The following is a 20,786-nucleotide window of genomic DNA, read 5'->3' as shown; positions in this document are numbered from 1 at the left end:
AACCCAAGTGGTAATCCCTCCTGGGACCCAGTTGTGTTGCCCATGCCGAGCCCATATAAATGCTTTCCCACTATTTACCCAACCAGGACCTACATGGGTAGCCCACATGGGTTAGCCCACATGGGCCCTTCTTGGCTAACCCATATGGGCCCCTTGAAAAATGCCCACCTCTAGCCCATGCCCACCTGGTACCCATGTAGCCCATGTAGAACCCATGTGGGCCCCAGATATACATGTTGGCTGGGATGTAGCACAAAACAATAACAATGACTAGCGTATAGTTCCATGTCAAATCAGCCTAGAAAATTGCCACTTTTCATTTTCCGTTGGTATTATTAGACTTTCTAACTTGATAGGAGGCAAGTTTTGAATAGGACAATTACTGGAAATCTTAGTCACTTTTAAATGTGATGCTAGCAGGCGAAATGCTAATGGTCTAATCCAATTCAATGATATGCTGAAGCTAAAAGTGGTATCGCCAGACTCCGAGAACGGCTGGATGAACTGGAGAAAGGTAAAAATCAATTGTTTAACTCTAGGGGAGGTGGAAAATTAATATAATTCCCCAAATGGTGGAATATCCCTTTAAATTACATTTCGAGTGATCACATAGCCTACATTCAATGTTGCAATATTATCAGTAGGCCCTATGTGCAATTTGCTTTTGAGCAGGATCTTACAAGAACATTTTGAAATGAATGGAAAGACACAGTGATGATGAGATTTTGCACACAGCTGTAGCTGAGGCCGTAGGAGAGCGCCGAGTCCCATACGTTTTCCCACCAGCGGAGCTAGTTGGCTAGTTGAAACTTTTGCCAACTTAAAACGAAACTTAATCAGGCCAATGAAATCGTGTATAGAGTCGTTAGGTGGGCTTAACATAATGATTGATGGCAGAGTTGCAACGGTATGCAACTGTATAGTCTATGTGTTAAAGAGTGAAGCCAATCGGCCCCAGCTGTGGCACAACTGGCTGGGCACCTTCACCGTATGCTGGCGACCCGGGTTCGATTCCCGTTCGAGTCTTTTCCGGATCCCACCCCTGCTCTCTCTCCCATTTGTTTCCTGTCACTCTCCACTGTCACTATCATTAAAGGCATAAAAAGGCCAAAAAGCCAATCAAACTCACGATTGATTTCAAACCATTAGCATTGTTGTTTTAAATGTATGCTTTCATTATTCTCCAATTTCTGTAGGCAATCTATTTTTTTCTCTTGATGTTAAATTTGATGACTTTCGATGAAAATCCTGTAGATGGCGCTTGCCTATCGAACAGAAATCGTCTAGTGTTGTCTTAACTTTGCGACATATATCGTCTTTTCGTCAATCTACTGTTTTGGTCTACTTTTCTACCTCGTGCAAGAGCAGAGATGAAGCTGAACTAAACCTCGCATGAATAAACGAGGCCAAGATGTCGCTGACTTGAGTTAATGAAACTGCTTCAGCCCCAAGTGAAAGTCTACGCTAGTTCAAGCCAGGCTATTTCTATTAAGCGCCGCCTTCATTAGCGAGGTTGATGGAATACCCCTACTCTTTGAAGTGGCAGGTGTTTGCTGATTAGTGTGGCAATAACAATTGTGACCCTTTACATGTCCCATTGGATCTGTACTGTACATTTAGACACTTTTGTCCAAAACAACTTACAAAATGAGGAACCTCTGAAGTTCGCCTACAAAAAATAACCAAAGCTGCCATCTTTGCCCATATAAGGAGATCCGGGTGTTAATTGAAGCTAACTACCTATGGCAAGTTGCATTCCAAGTTAGCGCTGGGGTAGCAAAAATCTAATGGCGGCCTTACATTGTACGATTTTGGTCTGTTTTCACAGTCGGTGACTTAATTTCCAAAGTCGGACAGAAATCATGGGAGTTGTACTGGAATCGTAGCTCCGTCCAACTAGATCGTTAAGTGTAAGGTGCCAATCTTAGCGGTTTTAAGTCAGTCGGAGTCAGTCTTTTTCTAGTTTTGCCGTTGCGACTATACATGTTTGATATTATCGCAAGTCTTTCTGGTCATGGCTCATGCAAATAATGACATGAACAATAAAAACCAATAGTGACCTTTCTCCAACACCAAACAGGAAAGGGGCAAAGTAGGCGACAGCTGTAGCAGAGTCCCGGAGTCTTTTACTGTCTATGGATGCGTCTCCAGCACTGCACCGCACGCAACTGTGTGTGGGAGCCGTAAGCGTAAAACACATTTTGATATACATCTTGCAATACACACACACCCCGTCTACTACCTGAAGTCGGTAAGCGGATGTTTCGAAAATGTACCTCCCCCCTCGTTCCTTACTTTAAAGGAATTACCCGGAGTAAAATGCACTTTAGATCAATTTATGGATGATTGGGAGTACATACGTTGAGTTGACATCAAAATCATGTCATTCGGATGTGTTTTGAGAAAGTTAAATTTTACAGTTTTTAGTCAAAACTCGTTAGCCAGGAAGTGACCCGGGCATGTCATTTTGCCGCTACAAAACGCTATTTTTATACCTCTTCTACAGTTCCAAACAACATTACACTTATGTGGTAGTGAGTAGAGGGTCCCTAAAGCCAAACCGAAGTATCCCGAGGTCTTTATGTGGTCGGATAGAGTCCAGAATGAATTTCATCAAGCCAGTACCTTTCTGCAGCTGGCATCTTTAGGGGAAAGTCCGTAGGAGTCGATTGCCGAGTGTGGAGTAAAAATTCCAACCTGTTAGTAAGCTAGGGTTTCCTGCTAGGGTTTGCTGTTGCATACAACTTCATTTCAATTTCGAAAGAAATACTGGACTTTTTTTTATTTTTTTTAAAAGCAGCGACGAAATTGTGAATTTCCAGAGCGTGTTACTCCACACTCGGCAATCGACTCCTACGGACTAGGGATGGGGAAATTTTTAAAAAATCTTAACCGGCCACTGAGCCTCATTAACCGGTTAAAGTCGGTCACCGAAAATTCTATAACTGCCATTTATGATACCCGTGTCCTGTCGCGCGTCTTTCTCTACCCGTGAAACAAGTTATCCCCCCATTTTAGAATGGTTAGGCTCCTGTCACACAATGTTAGTTTGTGCCCTTTGTATTATACATTTTCCACAATCATTGTCCACTACTTGTGGAGGAATAAGGGTTTTGTTTTGGGGAGAAAAATAATTGCTTTCCCTGCACACCCACGCACAGGCACACATTACGCACAACGTCGACCTTCAATGCAACGCGGCACCGAGTTCGGGCTATAAAAAGCTCACGTTACAAAGTCACAAACAGAGAACGCTACATTTGGTGGTGTTACAGGAAAGTATATTAACCAACGTCTTCGTAAAAAAACGTACCGATTGCCAAAAGCCTCTGTAGCGTGCTGCACAAAATCCTTTGCAATACGTTCCTGTCGTCATGCCATTTAAGTACAGATGAATAATGAAGTTTTTCGTGTCTTCGTTTGCCATTACATTGTTACAATTATCATCATGCCATAGTCAACACGCAGCCACTAACAAGCAGTGAAGACTGGCTGGCATTCGGGAGCTTTTAAAATATTGTTTTTTTGGGGGGGTTTTAACCGGCGGCAGAAAATTTTAACCGGTCAACGTTGATTCGGTCAACCACCGGTTAAACGGCTACCGGTTAACATCCCTACTACGGACTTTCCCCGAAAGGTACTGGCTTGATAAAATTCATTCTGGACTCTCTATCCCAGTGGTTCTCAAATGGGGGTACGTGAAGGCATTTCAGGGGGTATGTGAGATTTTAAAATATACATACATATATTGATATTTATCAGTTCCAAAGTTTAATAAATTAGACACTGATGGCACAGTGCTCTGTTTAAGTCTTTTTTTCTCAGCTAAAAATGCTTTGCGCTGGTTAGGGGGTACTTGGCTGAAAAAATATTTCACAGGGGGTACATCACTGAAAAAAGGTTGAGAACCACTGCTCTATCCGACCACATAAAGACCTCGGGATACTTCGGTTTGGCTTTATAGGGACCCTCTACTCACTACCACGTAAGTGTAATGTTGTCTGGAACTGTAGAAGACAGGGCCGCACCATAGACATTGAGGGGGACGTGTCCCCCCCAATATATGACCAAAATGTCCCCCCCCAATATTAGAAAATATATTACATAGAAATATACATAGAAATAGAAAGAAAGAATAAAGCGCTATACTAGGCCTACAGGAAACCAACACATATCTGAAATGTAATCAAATGTAAATAACGCACAAATTAGTGACCTATGGTACCAGAGTAGCCTACACCCCTGAGTGGTTTGTCCTGGTGATTTTCCGTTTTTTGTTAGTGGTGTGCGCTATCAAAAGCTTCCATTTACTGCACCCTACTGCGGTGAGGTAGGGCTACGACGGAGTATTAGGGCCACACATGAAGAAAACAATATTTTTCCATGGCGAGCTTAAACTCGACATGTTGACTTTAAAGTCGCCAATGTCGACATTAAACTCGACATTTCGAGAATAAAGTTGAAATATAATATCTAAAACAAATCACAAAACGTAATTTCTGTCAGAAGCCAGTCTATAATGCATACAGGGGTAACATGAGGTGAGTCAGAGAGAAGAGGGGCCTGTCTTAGTAGCCTATTCCTGAATCCTGTCCCTTTCAAACTACGTTAAAATTGTGTGATTAGCCGCCAGCATAATAAAATCTAAATTAAAAGACAAAATCTTATTAGACTCTAAACCTATGAGTCTAAGCCTTAGTTTTAAAAAATCTTCAGGTGTAAGTAATAAGTCAAAGAACCACATTCTGTGTAATATGGAGGTTATCATAAGAAACTCTAGTTTGTAATTTCTTCTAAAGTATACATTATGAACACAAATGGAGTCACGGGTCCAGGGATGGACCAGTGAAGTTGCTTCTTCTCCACCCTTCTTTTCACAAAAACTCACCAGAGGGGGGGGGGGGGCATCTGTGTCCAGGAGTTCATAATCCATCCATGCCATATGTCTGTCAAAAGTTTGGAATAGCCTTATTGAATGACCTAACTAACGACTTGTTTGTGATTTTTAATAATATTTTTGCATGGTAGGAAATGTATTGAAATTCTGTTTGGGGGTCCCTCAGACCCCACCACAGATTTGGCCCCCAATGTTGACATCATGACTACGGCCTTGGTAGAAGAGGTATAAAAACAGCGTTTTGTAGCGGCGAAATGACATGCCCGGGTCACTTCCAGGCTAACGAGTTTTGACTAAAAACGGTAAAATCGAACTTTCTCAAAACACATCCGAATGACATGATTTTGATGTCAACTCAACGTATGTACTCCCAATCATCCGTAAATTGATCTAAAGTGCATTTTACTCCGGATAATTCCTTTAATATTTCATATCAGAAAGTTGCCAACCCTACTTATGCCATAACACCACATACTCATAAGTTGCATCTTAATTTATTTTAACATGTACATTCCCTAAAATATCCATGGGAATAGTTTTAACAAGTACGATATACGATATAAAGTTAGCCAGTTAGCAATCTAATGAAGCTACCATCGAATATTACCTAGCGTTCATGGACATCGGAAAAAACTTTTTCCCAGTGAAAAGATCATTTAATCATCATTCCGCATCATTCACGTCACGTAATGTGTGAGTCAGAGGTCGGAAACTGGGGCTAGATTTTGCTAACAGAGTTGCCCAGTTAGGGGCTCGTCATCACTTTTGTCGTCACATTGTAGTGTGTTTGTAGTTCATGTGGCCTTTCATGTCCAACAGTTTTAATGTGAACTTGGGAATTTGACATTTTTGTCACTTGAAAGCTGCATATCTTTCTTTCACAAGCGTCTTACTCTATATTTTAAGCAAATAAGGTTATTTATTTAGGATTAGTGAGCATACGATTTAACCTTTGTTGTGGCATCTGTGTTTGTCACACATTCCGACGGCAAAGCACATGAACACTTGCTGTGGGAAAAACAAAGTAATCACAGGGGCGGTCATTTCCAGGTGCCATGAATGCACCATTAGCTTCCAGAGTAATTTGTCTTCAACATTGGGAAATCGAGGGTGAATTAGGTTGTTAGCATACACTGGACAGTTAAGTAAACGCAATTCCTTCAAACCATTGTGTTCAGAAACAAGCAGAACCCCATCTGAATTTAAAATGAATGTGTGTAACTGCTAGTGAGATCGCTCATTGATTCCCATATGATCTTACCATGCTTTCCCCGACGTTGGGAGCAGTAACCTTTCCGAATCTTTCTGCCGACCGTATCTATGGCCGCCAAGTGGAGGGACTCGCCTAAAAGGACTTTGATGAGGGCGTTACAGTAATCGAGGTAAGAGATAATCATGGTTGAGCTGCCAACTTGTTGGCTGCCTCAGTCACTCACACTCCCCCTGAATGCTTGTAGTCTGAGCGAATTAGGGTTGAAGGTGGAAGTAAATACAGCAAAAGGATATTTGGTATCAATCGAACCGTAATTTCATGTAGATTAAGAATTTCAGGTGCCTACAGCGCAGTACCAGAAAAAAGATATACAGCTTTGAATGGACCATGGTATAATGATTATTGGGCCAAAATTGTATACTATCACATATAGATATTAGCTGATATCTCCCATACTGGTAAAAAGATCTTTACCAAACTTGGTGTACTTACTCACCATAAGTTCTTGATGAAATTAGTAGGTGTTTAATGTCTTGGGGTCAAAGGTCAAGGTCACGTGAGGTCATACTTGACATGCAATGTTTGTTTTATACCTCTCAAGCAGATTGAAGGATCCTCATTAAACCCAACACATTTAATTAAGCCTAAATTAACTGATAAGGCATTAAAGATCATGGGGTTACAGGTAGAGGTTAAAGGTCATGAGGCTATAGCTGGCTGAGGCATAGAATCAACTATCTGAATTGACATTAAAAAAGATTAAGACATTTATTAAAGCAAAACAAACTTTATTTTCTGTATAAAACAGTTGTTTCAACCTCCACATCTTATTTTAGTATTGTAGTAGTAGCCTCTCTGAAACCAGGGGAGATCAAAATAATTTGCTGTTTTAAAATGCAAACATTTGTGTGAATACCTGTTTTAAATAACATTTTTTAGTTCATAAATTATATTGGAGTAAAAACAAAGTACTATTACATAACATTCAGTACATCAATAACAACATTGTAGTTCATTTAGACAAGCTGAATAGCAGACGTTTTAGATTAAATCCAAACCATTTCTGTCAAACATCTGATAAACATTGTCATCTTGAGCTATTTCCTTCAACTTAAATTATAACACCAGACAATCGATGTAAATATCTATGTTGATAGAATAGTGTTAGAAATAAAAACTACCCTTGCATCGCATTGCAATAGTTATACTTTCTTCCCTGAAGTTGGTAGTAGGCATATAAGCAACGGCAGCAGCGGACTGATATTACCTAGTGTAACGGAGTTAGTAAATAGTTATTTAAATGGTGTATTAAATCCTGCATAAATGGGTCCAGACTTTTATTTTGTTGCCTCTGTGTACAGTTTTGCATTCTGGGCATTTTGCAGCAGGAAGAGCTTTACCCTGCTGCAGGTAGGTTGGGATATTGTGGGTCAGAGAGAAAAGACATTAAAAGTCATATTTACACTGTGTTGAATAAGTCCTATACTTCCCCATTTAAGTATTATGTATTAGGTCACCTATAAATCGTATTTGTGCGATGTTTGTATTGTTGTTTTTATTAGAGGGGATGCTTATTACAGTGCATGAAAATGCACTGTACTGTTCTTCCTAGGCTTATTATTATTCCGCTTACCACTTTTTCCGCACGCAATTTCTCTTGAACAGTTTAACTTAGAAACTTCATTCAAACTTTGTAACGTAGGTCTTCAAACAGATCGGGTTGCTATGTCTTTTCAACTTTGAAACGTTTATACTTTTTAAACTATTAAAGAAAAACTTTTTAAAAATCCCCATAGACTTAACATTGCCGATTATGACATCATAATACGGCCATTAAGCAATTAGAATCCTATGGCAGGTGTTCAGGCCACCTGCAGCCTCAGGCTTTAAGCATACAATCTGGGTCAATTAAGACTACACATCCTATTCAACTGTTTCCTCTGCCCAAAATTGTTTCAAAATAAAAGTCCTCACTACAATAATCCACTGTTAAACAATGTAACCCATTACACTACTGAACTTTTTACATTCAACTTTTAAACGGTCTACTTTTAAACTATCATTAAACTATCTATCTATTAACCCTCTATACCCCGTAGCGGCCGTCGACGGCCGTTCTGTATTCTCCTGTAACGGCCGCGGCCGGCCGCAATTCTTAAAGAGACATCTGCTACAGTATAACCTTCATACATGAAATAATACAGCGTTAGTGGATAAATAAACACTAGACTTTTATTTTGACACACATAAATGGCTAGGTCGCTATTGACTTTTCTCCGGTATTTTTGAGTTTAGCCTGTTGACTGACCGGCTGAGGACTTACGGTGCCTCTGGAGTTATGGCTTCTAACAAGCGTCCGCGTCTTTTCTCATTAGATGAGATGGTATTGATGTGCATCCACCATGTTTTGATGTAAGTGACGATCATATTGATGTAAGAAATTGACAAAATAAAAACATGAAAGTGTAATAAATTTAACGTTAGCATCCTCCCGTTTGTCATGACTGACTTAGCTGCCTCTCTGGCATAAAACAAATTGTATGGCTGTCACTGTGAAAGTCAGTTAAAGTTTAGCTAGCACCAGCAAAATATAGGCATAATTCAATGATGGGTCATGGCCTAATTAACAATAAAGTTTATGATAAACCCATGCCAGGTTTATTTGCAGTTATATCACATTAACATTACCCCTTTCTGGCATGTACAGTAAAGCTAACATTATCGTTATCCCACTTACAGATAGTTATTGCAAACTACTACTTATGTATGTCTCTCTAAATGAGTTTTTGTTGACTAATAACCAAAGCGGGAACCACCGTTGTGTTTTCTGCTTATGGATGTCAGGAAAATGTATTTGTATACAAGTAGGCCAATGTCTCGTCATCTTCGTGATTACAAAAAGCCTGCTAATTTGCTACCTTCACTGATGTAACGTTAGCGTTAGTCTGAGACTCGTAATGTTAGCACAGGATAGGTTGAAGGTTAGTGAACGAAAGTGCAACAGGTTCATTATCATCAACTGATCAAGTTTAGATAAATTATATAACATGATGTGCATATAAAACAAAACGTAAATCCATGTCAGGATTAACAGTCCCTGTTGTTGGTGACATGCTTATCAAATGAGTCACGATTTCATACGCTATGCTTCATGGCCTCACGTTAGTTCATATCCTCATCATTTTTTTAGCTGTAAGGCTCACTGTCCAGCTAAATCCCAAATAAGTGCAAGATATGCCAGTCTATTTCAATGAAATCAGTACTCATATAGTATCGTGTTTCCCAGCTTCTAATACAGAAATATGTGAACCATATTTATAACTTTTTGTTAGTGAAAAACTTTGAGACTGTAAGTGAGTAGGCCTATGGCTGTCTATGGGAAACATGAATATATAATTTTTAATGGATCATATATCATTTGAAAGAGCAATTTCTAATCTTTAAACTGAAAGAAACTTACAATTGACACTTTTCATTAGATTTTTAGTTATTCTTGGTTATTTAAAATGTTTCTCAAATTGCCCTTTTCTCTTAGAATTCCCAGGAATCTGAAGCATTGTTGTAGAATTCCACTGGGGTATAGAGGGTTAAACTAGCTGTCTATCAACAACGTTTAAACGATCTACATTCAACTTTTAAACTATATACATTCAACTTTTAAACAGTCTACTTTTAAACTATTATTAAACTATCTGTTAAACTAGCTGTCTATCAACAACTTTTAACTTGTCATCAACACTTGTCATCAACTATGTCAACTGTCAACACTTGTCATCAACTATGACTCCTACCCACTGTAGCTAGTTAGCATGGTTAGCATAGTTAGCATTGCTAGCATTTTTAGCAAAACTACTAAAAATGATTAACTAGGTTAGCTAAGTCACATGGTTAACATACTTAACATTGTTAGCATTCTGGTTAGCATAGTTAGCATAACTACTAAAAATGATTAGCTAGGTTAGCTAAGTCACATGGTTAACATAGTTAGCATGTTAGCATTGCTAGCATAGTTAGCATGTTTAGCAAAACTGCTAGAAAACGTTAGCTACATTAGCTAAGTAGCATGGTTAGCATGTTAGCATTGCTAGCACTGCTATAAAACATTAGCTAAGTAGCATGGTTAGCATAGTTAAAAATCTTAGCATAACTGCTAGCAAACATTAGAGCCATTCCAACTTTCAGTTATCGTCAAAAATCTACCTAAACACAGCCATTAAACTATTTGAATATCAACATTCATTCAACTTCCAGTCTGTCAACAACTTTTAAACTATTTACCTTCAACTTTTAAACAGTCTACTTTTAAACTATCATTAAACTAGCTGTCTATCAACAACTTTTAAACTATCTACATTCAGCTTTTAAACAGTCTACTTTTAAACTATCAACTTTTATTAAGCTATGCAACCACCATGTCTATCCTAGCATCACCGTAGTAACCATCTCTGTATTATCTGTTTTAACTATACATGATATTTTACATCACAACTTTAGCATTTTCATGCACTGGTCAGTGTTTCCCCTACAATGTATTCATCAGCGGCGCAGCGCCGCTCCTGGGATTCAAGCGCCACTGCAAAAAAAGTTGCCTAATTAAAAAAAAAAAAAAAACGCAAGTGAACTTCAGGAACAGCTGCCGTTCGTTCAGGTTTGATGTCAACAAATAATAGTAGGCTAACGTTGAAGGCGCAGTCAGGGATTCCACAGGAGATCATGCTTGTTTGTGTTTATGTTTAAGTTTATTAGCAGATGCAATTTTGTGCAAAAAAACGTAGCCTACATTATGTTAACTCATTGAATGCCAAGCTGTTTTCGGGAGCTTTGTCCTAGAGTGCCAGCAATCTAGACCATTGTTGATGATTTTTGTACAGCCACAGCATATTCTGTGTTATAGCTATGAACACATACAATAGCTCGATTAAAAGGTGAGACTTTAAGCTCTCGGTGGGTGCAAACCGTGTATTTCTACACGCCTCTGTTTCTGAGAAATCCCAAGCTAAACAGTGGCTAGTTTTCACCAAAATCGCTGTTTTTTTCTAGAAATGGAGATATAACGTCTTTCATGAAATATGAAGTGTTGCCTGTTACTTACTTGTGTGAACTTTCCGGGAAGTGATCAGCGAGACTGCTACCTAGTGATAGACCCACGAAAATGGCCTGGTTTTGACCTGACGTGCATGCGTCACTGATTCGACCCAAAGCGGCAACCGAGTTATGATAAAATGTCCAGATTGTGCGTTTTCATGAGTTTTCGATCGTCATATATTTCATTTCCATTAATCACAGAGTTCCCAAAATCACATATAAGGTGTGTTAGAGTGTTTAGTTTCGTAATTTAAAAAATAAAGCTAAAAACGTAATATTACGTTTTTGGCACTCAACGCATGGGTAATTTGAACAGTTTGAGTAATAGAATATGCAACCATTTACATCTGGAGATAGTTTGTAATTGCTGTAGAGCTCACCAAAATTATAAATTTAAAAGACACTTATCTCCTATAATAAAAGATAGATTTTCTTCGAGTTTTTGAGCATTTATTTTACCAAATGACATGGAAAACATAATTAATTTCATCCACATTTTCTTATGCACCATGCACAACGCTACCAAGTTAGCTTAAAACCCGTGAGAATCAAGCAAGCCCCACGGGCCGTCATGGCCTTAAAGTGACAGGCACTCAATTCGACTTGCATAGCACCAATACAGTGTAATGACATGAAAGAGAAGTCTATATAGTTTATACAGTGCTGTGCAAAAGTTAAGACACCCATGCTGAAATTGACTAAAGGGAGGAATAAAAAACATATTTTGCCTTTTGTCTTAATGCCTTAATTAAAAAAAAAAATAGGACATCAATTATTTTTTATTGTATCATGTATCGTAAATAATTCTAAATAGTAATAGTTTGTACAGTGGCCTACAGTGTACAGTTGTACAGTGGCTAATTACTAATAATGTAAACTAGAAATGCAATTCCGAGGAATTACACGAGGGGATGCAATCTGCTGGTTAGGGTGTTGGTGGGGCTGTTGAGCTTGCTGCTAGCTAGTTGGTAGGGTAATTGTGATACCTGCAAAGGTGCTTTTGGAGTAACCAAATTTGAATCTTGTGTGATATGGCATTCTTGAGATATAACACTCAAGGTGTTTTTGACCTTGATATTTGACCTTCAACCTCCAACATCAACTCACTTCATCTTTGAGTCCATAAAAACACTCGTACCAAATTTGAAGCATGTTTGTCAAGCCGTCCTGGAGATATAATGCTGAATGCATGAGATATGGCTGGGACTTTTCTTTTGACACCTAGGAAACACTTTAACAGGATGTGTAGTTCAGGTAGAGCTAGATTGTATGCTTAGAGGCTGAGACAGTTGAATTCCTCACAGGTGACACCTGTGCCAGTGTTCTGATTAGCCTGGGAACTGCTCTGAGAACTACTACTACTATTTTTGCTGTGAAAGTATTTTTCTCAGTTAACCAACTGTCTCAGGTTCTAAGCATACAATCTAGCTCTACCTGAACTACACATCCTGTTAAAGTGTTTCCTGTGTGTCAAAATAAAAGTCCCAGCCATATCTCATGCATTCAGCATTATATCTCCAGAACGGCTTGGCATACATGCTTCAAATTTGGTATGAAAGTGTTTTATGGACTCAAAGATGAAGTGAGTTGATGTTGGAGGTTGAAGGTCAAATATCAAGGTCAAAAACACCTTGAGTGTTATATCTCAAGAATGCCATGTCACACAAGATTCAAATTTGGTTACTCCAAAAGCACCTTTGCAGGTATCACAATTACCCTACCAACTAGCTAGCAGCAAGCTCAACAGCCCCACCAACACCCTAACCAGCAGATTGCATCCCCTCGTGTAATTCCTCGGAATTGCATTTCTAGTTTCGTTTTGTATTTTCGTTTGACCTTGAAGCACAGTTGTATTGAAAAGGCATATTTGTAATATGACATTTATTTTGTTTAGGCTGACTCCAATTGGTTTCCCCAACCTCACTGTTGATTGGATGACCTTTTATGCAGGTAACCAATCAGATGTATAGTTTAGATTGTGTATTTAGTGAGCATTTTAAGTTATCTCGTGGCTCCGCTAGCATTCACGATCTAGAATGTGACTAGCCTGGAACATTCCCAACTGCATGCTAGCTGCAGTACCAGTAGCGGCCACAAGAGTGTAGCCTTTATCTTTGTATGAGCGCTGCGCATTCTTACATTGAAAAGTGGATGAAGCAGTGTTTTTTTCTGCATGTTGTATGTCATATTTGTTTTAATTTTGAGTAGTTTTGAGACTTGTATATTTTTCTGTATTACTGTACTAAGCTATTTGATCACAATGTAATATATTTATATAGATTTGGATAATAGATAGAATTAAAAGTATTTCTCTCATTGCATACACTCGCACATTCACATTCATGTTTGATAATACACTTTTCCCTTTTGAAATGTATTTTGTTTATTTTCTTAACACACCTCATACTAGTAGAAGCGTTAAATGTATTATTATTAAGTGCAGTATCCACAAGTTTCCTGGGGTGGTTGAGATAGTATGGACCCTTTCAAGAGAGTTCCATTATCAGCATCATAGTTGGCCCCACAAGGCTTCCGTTTTAACATTCCATATGTTATCTTAATGCAGAGGAAGTAGATTGGGGCCCAAATAGAATGTTCAAGCATTGTTTTTGTTTTTATTGTTGAAAGGGTCCATAGTGAGCAGGAAGAGCTTTACCCTGCTGCAGGCTAACTCCAATTGGTTTCCCCAACCTCACTGTTGATTTGATGACCTTTTATGCAGATGCAGGAATAAACTACCTTTCTCCACCAACTGGGAATTCTTCATTAAAAGACACAACGCAGAAGTACAGACCAGTAACACTAGGATTTTACTAGGTATTATGGTGGGTTTTCAGGATGTGAAGGGATGTAATCATGTGTTTCATAAGGGTTTATCCTAGGGCTGTCAATCGATTAAAAAAAATAATCTAATTAATTACATACTCTGTGATTAATTATTCTAAATTAATCGCATTTATGATTTTTGCTGTGAAAGTATTTTAAATATTTAAATTCAAATGAATCATTGAATAATCAGCATTAGTGACATTAAAGTTCAAAAACTATTTTATTATTATTTTAATAATGGCCATAATAATCTATGATATGACCTAATATGCTGAGGAAATAAATTCAAAAGAAAATTAAACAGGGTTGGCTGGAAATTCAAAAGTTGTTGACTGAAACCTGCAAAATGGAGTGCAAATTAACACCTACACTATGTATTTAGCAGAGAACAGATAATAGAGTATGGCAGGACATTTATGAATCTTTATAATCAAATGTTGGGCAAGTTATAAAGACTACACGGGAGAACCTCATGGAGAACAATGTGTGAGTGTAGGGGTGTTAGTGCGATCGGGGGTGTGTGTGTGTGTGTGCTAGGGCATCCAGCAGGTATATAGGTATGTATGGAGTATGAATGGGTATGGGTGTCCTAGGTGCATGGGTGTTTGAGTAACAGAATGTGAATACCATGCCTGAGTAGAATTGTAAATTGATAATAGTTAATATGTCTGTACTGGTATAAGCAATTTCTGTTACATGTATGAAATCAAATAAATATAATTATATATAAAAAAAAATATACAAGGTATTTCAGGCCACAGATATAATCTAGGGGACACAATGAAAATAAAGTATCACTCCCCTCAATGTCAACACTATTACTTTGCAATGATGTGCGACTTTAGAGTTGATGAACTCCGGTGATATACACATTCTTTGCTGCAGACATTGCAGAGGACTTTATTTTTATCAACACCATCAAGCCATTTTGTGAATGTTTATACTATTACATGGGTTTTCATGTTTTAGAAGAATGTAGTCATGAGTGGCATAAGTCTTAATGCCACTGCATTTGCTGTGAGCAATGTGAGGTCATTGTATCTTGTGTAGGCCAGACCAACTGTCAGATGAGTGGGGTGAGTGGAAAAGTACTAGGGGTACCAGGATGAGAGGATCTCCTCCTTACATGGTTAAGGGACAGGGGGTGTTATCAAGCTGGTGAGGACTGGAAAGGACAGGGATGAGGAGGCCACTGTGCCTTATGAGTTAGGGCCTGTCTAGCTAGGAAGAGAATGAGATAAAAAGGTCTTATTTCACCAAACTGGAAGGAAACAGAAAAACTTAGGGTTACACTATTTCACATATGTTACCTATGCATAGGATGGTTTCCACCAATGTACCCTGCTTGGTACTGATTGGTGAAGGGTGGTGATGGAGATGGCGTGAGAGGGTGGCACTTCTCAAGGGCTGAGGAGTATAAAATATAGTGTATAGCCATCCGTAGGGGAGATCTTGTCGGGGGCCCCAGCTGATGACATCTCCTCCCATTTGCTTTGATGATTGGTCTGGACTTCGGTAGGGCTGCACTATCATGACACATAATACATGTGAATAAAGATCAACAGTCTTCGGAAAAAATCTTCTATCTACATTGTCTCCTTCGGACACCTTGTTCCAGAGTGCTAAATTACTAAATAGTAAAGTGGTAATTGTTAATTGGACAATTGGATTTGGAAGTGGACATTTTCTAGCCTGGAAAATCCAGACCCTGGTAATCTTGAAAGATTAAGGGTCTGGCCATGAACAATGTAATAGCCCAACTCGAGGGGCCGCACCAAGCATGCATTTGAAAATCTCACTGCACGCAATTGGATAACACTAGACCAATGTTTACTCTGAATGATTCCAGACTTCGATACAATTGGATAACACTATGACCAATGTTTACTGACCTCCAACGTTGCAGCGCTGTTGTCATCAGTTTAGCTCGCCTCTGGCCCGCATAATCAGATACACCGATTTGATTGGTTCCCCGGGATGCAAGGGGTAAAAGTAACGTGCATCATTGCTCATTCCATTGTGCTCTCGCGAGAACAAAATCTTCCAAAATATTTAGATATTATTTTTTACCCACCCCTAACTTCAACTGAACAGATAACAACGGACATGCCACATTCCTAACATCAAAACTGGAAGACAATGCTAGTCTTCAGGGTCACAGAAATTGCCAGGAGGGAAAAATAGCAAGGGCCACAGTTAACAGTCATACTAACTTATGGAAAGTTACAACAGCACAGAAAGCTATAATTTACAGCTGGAAGTAGCACTGCTTGTACTGTGGAAAGGACTGCAAGGGCAATATTGAAAGAGATATTGGTCAGGGGCCGTATTCACAAAGCCTTTTATCTTACCACTAGGAGTACTCCTCAATCACACTAAAAGATTTTAGCTAAGAGTTTTCTCTTAAAAGTTATTCACAAAGCCTTTCAGACCTACTCTTAGTAAGGAAAAATGACAACTCCTAAACTAAGAGTGAGTCTTCGTTGCTATGGATGACGTCATTACTCATGCACAAGCTTGACTGAAGTGACCCCCTTGATTGGCCGATGATTGTAACACGGGAATGATTCCAAACACCTCCCTTACGATGATGAGTGACAGGTGACAGGTCTGAGAATGCGTGCGCTACACAAGTAGTGCGAAGGATGGAAGATGATGAATAACTGAATAAAAAGTAAATGAATAAATGAATAAAGAGTAAGGCAAAACAAATAGCCTAGCCTAATGAAACATAGGCCTACGGATTGATGCAGTATCTTTGCAACATTATTAAATTAATGTCACCATATGCCTACGTTTGCAAAGAGGAGAACATTGTAATTTGATTCACAATGAAACGTTATATTTAATTTACATGTTAACAATGAGTAGTTTTGGTTGTTGTTGTGACGTTATTGCATCCCTTTTATGAATGCAAAATTGTTCCCTCATGATTGAAGCTCCTGTTGCCGCGATAGGCTACGATTTCAAAAAAACATCGTAACGTGAAATGCCACAAAAAAGCTGTTTGTGAATAGGTCTTAGTGAGTTAGAGTCCCTCGACTTCTTTTAAGCTGTCCCAGACTTAGGTGCTACTTTTTAGGGCCTAAAATGCTTCGTGAATTACTTTTAGTGAAAAAGATTAGGGGCCGTATTCACAAAGACTTTTATCTTACCACTAGGGAGGCAACTCCTAAATCGCACTCAAAAAAGATTTTAGCTAGAGTTTTCTCTTAAAAGTTATTCACAAAAAGCCTTTCAGACCTACTTTTTAGTAAGGAAAAGACTCCTAAACTAAGAGTGAGCCTTCATTTGCTATGGATGACGCCATTACTCTCATGCACCTTTGAGTTTGGACTGAAGTGACCACCTTGATTGGCTGGCGATTGTAACGCTGGAATGATTCCAAACACCTCCTTGCGATGATGAGTGACAGGTGACAGGTCTGAGAATGCGCAGGCGCTACACAGGTAAAAATTACGCGGGGACCTGAAGATGATGAATAAACTGAACTGAATAAAAGGCCTAGCCTAAATAAATAAAGAGTAAGGCAAAACAAATAGCCTAGTAGCCTAATGAAACATGCAATTGATGCAGTATCTTTGCAATTTATCTTACCACTAGAGTACTCCTCAATCACACTAAAAAAGATTTTAGCTAAGAGTTTTCTCTTAAAAGTTATTCACAAAGCCTTTCAGACCTACTCTTAGTAAGGAAAAATGACAACTCCTAAACTAAGAGTGAGTCTTCGTTGCTATGGATGACGTCATTACTCATGCACAAGCTTGACTGAAGTGACCCCCTTGATTGGCCGATGATTGTAACACGGGAATGATTCCAAACACCTCCCCTTAATGATGAGTGACAGGTGACAGGTCTGAGAATGCGGCGCCACACAAAAAGTCACGAAGGATGGAAGATGATGAATAACTGAATAAAAAGTAAATGAATAAATGAATAAAGAGTAAGGCAAAACAAATAGCCTAGCCTAATGAAACATAGGCCTACGGATTGATGCAGTATCTTTGCAACATTATTAAATTAATGTCACCATATGCCTACGTTTGCAAAGAGGAGAACATTGTAATTTGATTCACAATGAAACGTTATATTTAATTTACATGTTAACAATGAGTAGTTTTGGTTGTTGTTGGTGACGTTATTGCATCCCTTTTATGAATGCAAAATTGTTCCCTCGCGATTGGAAGCTCCTGTTGCCGCATAGGCTACGCATTTCAAAACATCGTAACGTGAAATGCCACAAAAAGCTGTTTGTGAATAGGTCTTAGTGAGTTAGGAGTCCTCTCGACTTCTTTTAAGCTGTCCCAGACTTAGGTGCTACTTTTAGGCCTAAAATGCTTCGTGAATTACTTTTAGTGAAAAAGATTAGGGGCCGTATTCACAAAGACTTTTATCTTACCACTAGGAGTACTCCTAAATCGCACTAAAAGATTTTAGCTAGGAGTTTTCTCTTAAAAGTTATTCACAAAGCCTTTCAGACCTACTTTTAGTAAGGAAAAGACTCCTAAACTAAGAGTGAGCCTTCGTTGCTATGGATGACGTCATTACTCATGCACGAGCTTGACTGAAGTGACCACCTTGATTGGCTGGACGATTGTAACGCTGAATGATTCCAAACACCTCCCTTTTGCATGATGAGTGACAGGTGACAGGTCTGAGAATGCGCGGCGCACACAGGTAGTGCGGCGACGGAAGATGATGAATAAACTGAACTGAATAAAAAGGCCTAGCCTAAATAAATAAAGAGTAAGGCAAAACAAATAGCCTAGTAGCCTAATGAAACATGCGAATTGATGCAGTATCTTTGCAACATTATTAAATTAACCTGTCACCATAGCCTATGCCCACGTTTGCAAAGAGGAGAACATTTTAATTTGATTCACAACGAAACGTTACATTTAATTTACATGTTCACAATGAGTAGTTTTGCTTGTTGTTGGTGGCGTTATTGCATCCCTTTTTTGCCTACAATGCAAAATTGTTCCCTCGCGATTGGAAGCTCCTGTAGCCGCATTCGCATTTCAAAACATTGCGACGTGAAATGCCACAAAAAAGGTTTGTGAATAGGTCTTAGTGAGTTAGGAGTCCTCTCGACTTCTTTTAGGCTGTCCCAGACTTAGGTGCTACGTTTAGGTCTAAAATGCTTCATGAATTACTTTTAGTGAAAAAAATTAGGAGTCCTAAAGTTAGGAGTGACACGCCCATTATTTTTAGGAGTTGCTCCTAAATTCGCCACTTAGGACCTACTTTTAGCCTTAAAATTATTTGTGAATACGGCCCTAGGAGTCCTAAAGTTAGGGGTGACACGCCCATTATTTTTAGGAGTTGCTCCTAAATTCGCCACTTATGAGCTACTTTTCTAATTGTTTTCACTAAAAGTAATTCACAAAGCATTTTAGACCTAAAAGTAGCACCTAAGTCTGGGAGAGCTTAAAAGAAGTCGAGAGGACTCCTAACTCCCTAAGACCTATTCACAAAGGATCTTAACATGGCAACGCGACGCAATGTGTTGGAGACCCTCAACGACACGGAGATATTACAAAGATACCGGCTTAACCGTGAGGGAATACTGATTGTTGTGGATCTTGTGAGGGATGCAATAACAGCTCCAACTAATCGCAACAACCCAATCAGTGCCGAATTGAAATGTTTGATAACACTGCGCTACCTAGCAACGGGGAAAATGCAATTATGTAACGCTGACGATTTAGCGATATCTCAGCCATCAGTAAGCAGATCCATCCACCAAACGATCGATGCACTCTGTAGACCCCATATCATTCGACAGTTCATAAGTTTTCCTTTGGACATTCGCCAACTCCAAAGAAACAAAGCCAGCTTCATGGATATTGACGGTGTGTCAACAAATTAGTGGTGGCTCTTGGTGTTGTTGGTTAAATCAATAATGTTTAGGGCTACTGTTCCTTGGCATATGTTTTAGAGCACACAAGAAGACACGCAGTGTGGTGGAAAGGGGGATTGGACAGCTAAAGCGACGTTTCCATGTCTTACATAGTGAAATCCGCCTTCGTCCAGAGAAGACCAGCAAAGTGATCACTGTGTGTGCGCTTCTTCACAACCTGTGTCGGCTAAGGAACATACCACAGCCAGGAGATGGTGATGAGTCTGATGATGATGATGATGATGATGAAGCTGATTACGACAATGACCTAAACCAATTTGAGGATGAAGTGGAACAATGTGGACTGGCATTCAGGGATCACTTTGTCCATACACACTTTGGGTAAATAATCACACAAATGAGTGAAGACACATATTTTGCTGAATTGCAGTGTGTTTATTCTCTTTGCATTTTTTCAATCTTTAGAGTGTAATACTCTGTCTTTAACTGTATCAGCCTCTCTTTTGCTTCAAGGACCCTTCTCTGCCTTTTCAAGACACGCATTTCCATCTTCATCTTCTTTTCTTCCAGGGGTGATGGCCTTGCACCAGCAGCAGAAGTGAGGGGAGAGGCAGAGGAAGCTGGAAGAGGAAGAGGTGCTGGGAGAGGAAGAGGTGCTGGGAAAGGAAGAGGTGCAAGGGTCGGGGTGGAAGACACGCAAGAGGAAGATGACTTGTGCCTGAAGGACCTGGGTTTTCGTTTGGCCTGCAACAGAAATTGTAGTCTGTTAAAATATCTTATAATTTGTGAACAGTTTTTTGTGTGGGTGGGTGGTTTGCACATAATGATATTGTATGTCCTTCATTAAATATCACCAACAATGTGCAAGTATTGTAGCCTAATCATTGCATAAACATAGC

The 20,786-nt window shown here is 39.2% G+C and overlaps 1 long non-coding RNA gene across 1 annotated transcript; it reads left to right on the top strand.

Annotated features, from left to right (window-relative positions):
• The first annotated feature begins 251 nt into the window (after positions 1 to 251).
• Positions 252 to 20,168, top strand: LOC125290998. Its single transcript, XR_007192903.1, has 3 exons — positions 252 to 514; positions 6,185 to 6,279; positions 19,966 to 20,168. It is a non-coding gene; the product is annotated as an uncharacterized LOC125290998 (long non-coding RNA).
• Positions 20,169 to 20,786: the final 618 nt, after the last annotated feature.

The sequence above is a fragment of the Alosa alosa genome, chromosome 2 (genome assembly GCF_017589495.1).
Source record: "Alosa alosa isolate M-15738 ecotype Scorff River chromosome 2, AALO_Geno_1.1, whole genome shotgun sequence".
NCBI classification, from domain to species: Eukaryota; Metazoa; Chordata; class Actinopteri; order Clupeiformes; family Clupeidae; genus Alosa; species Alosa alosa.
Note: the sequence above shows the minus strand (reverse complement) of the source record. Positions and strands in the feature narration are given on the sequence as shown.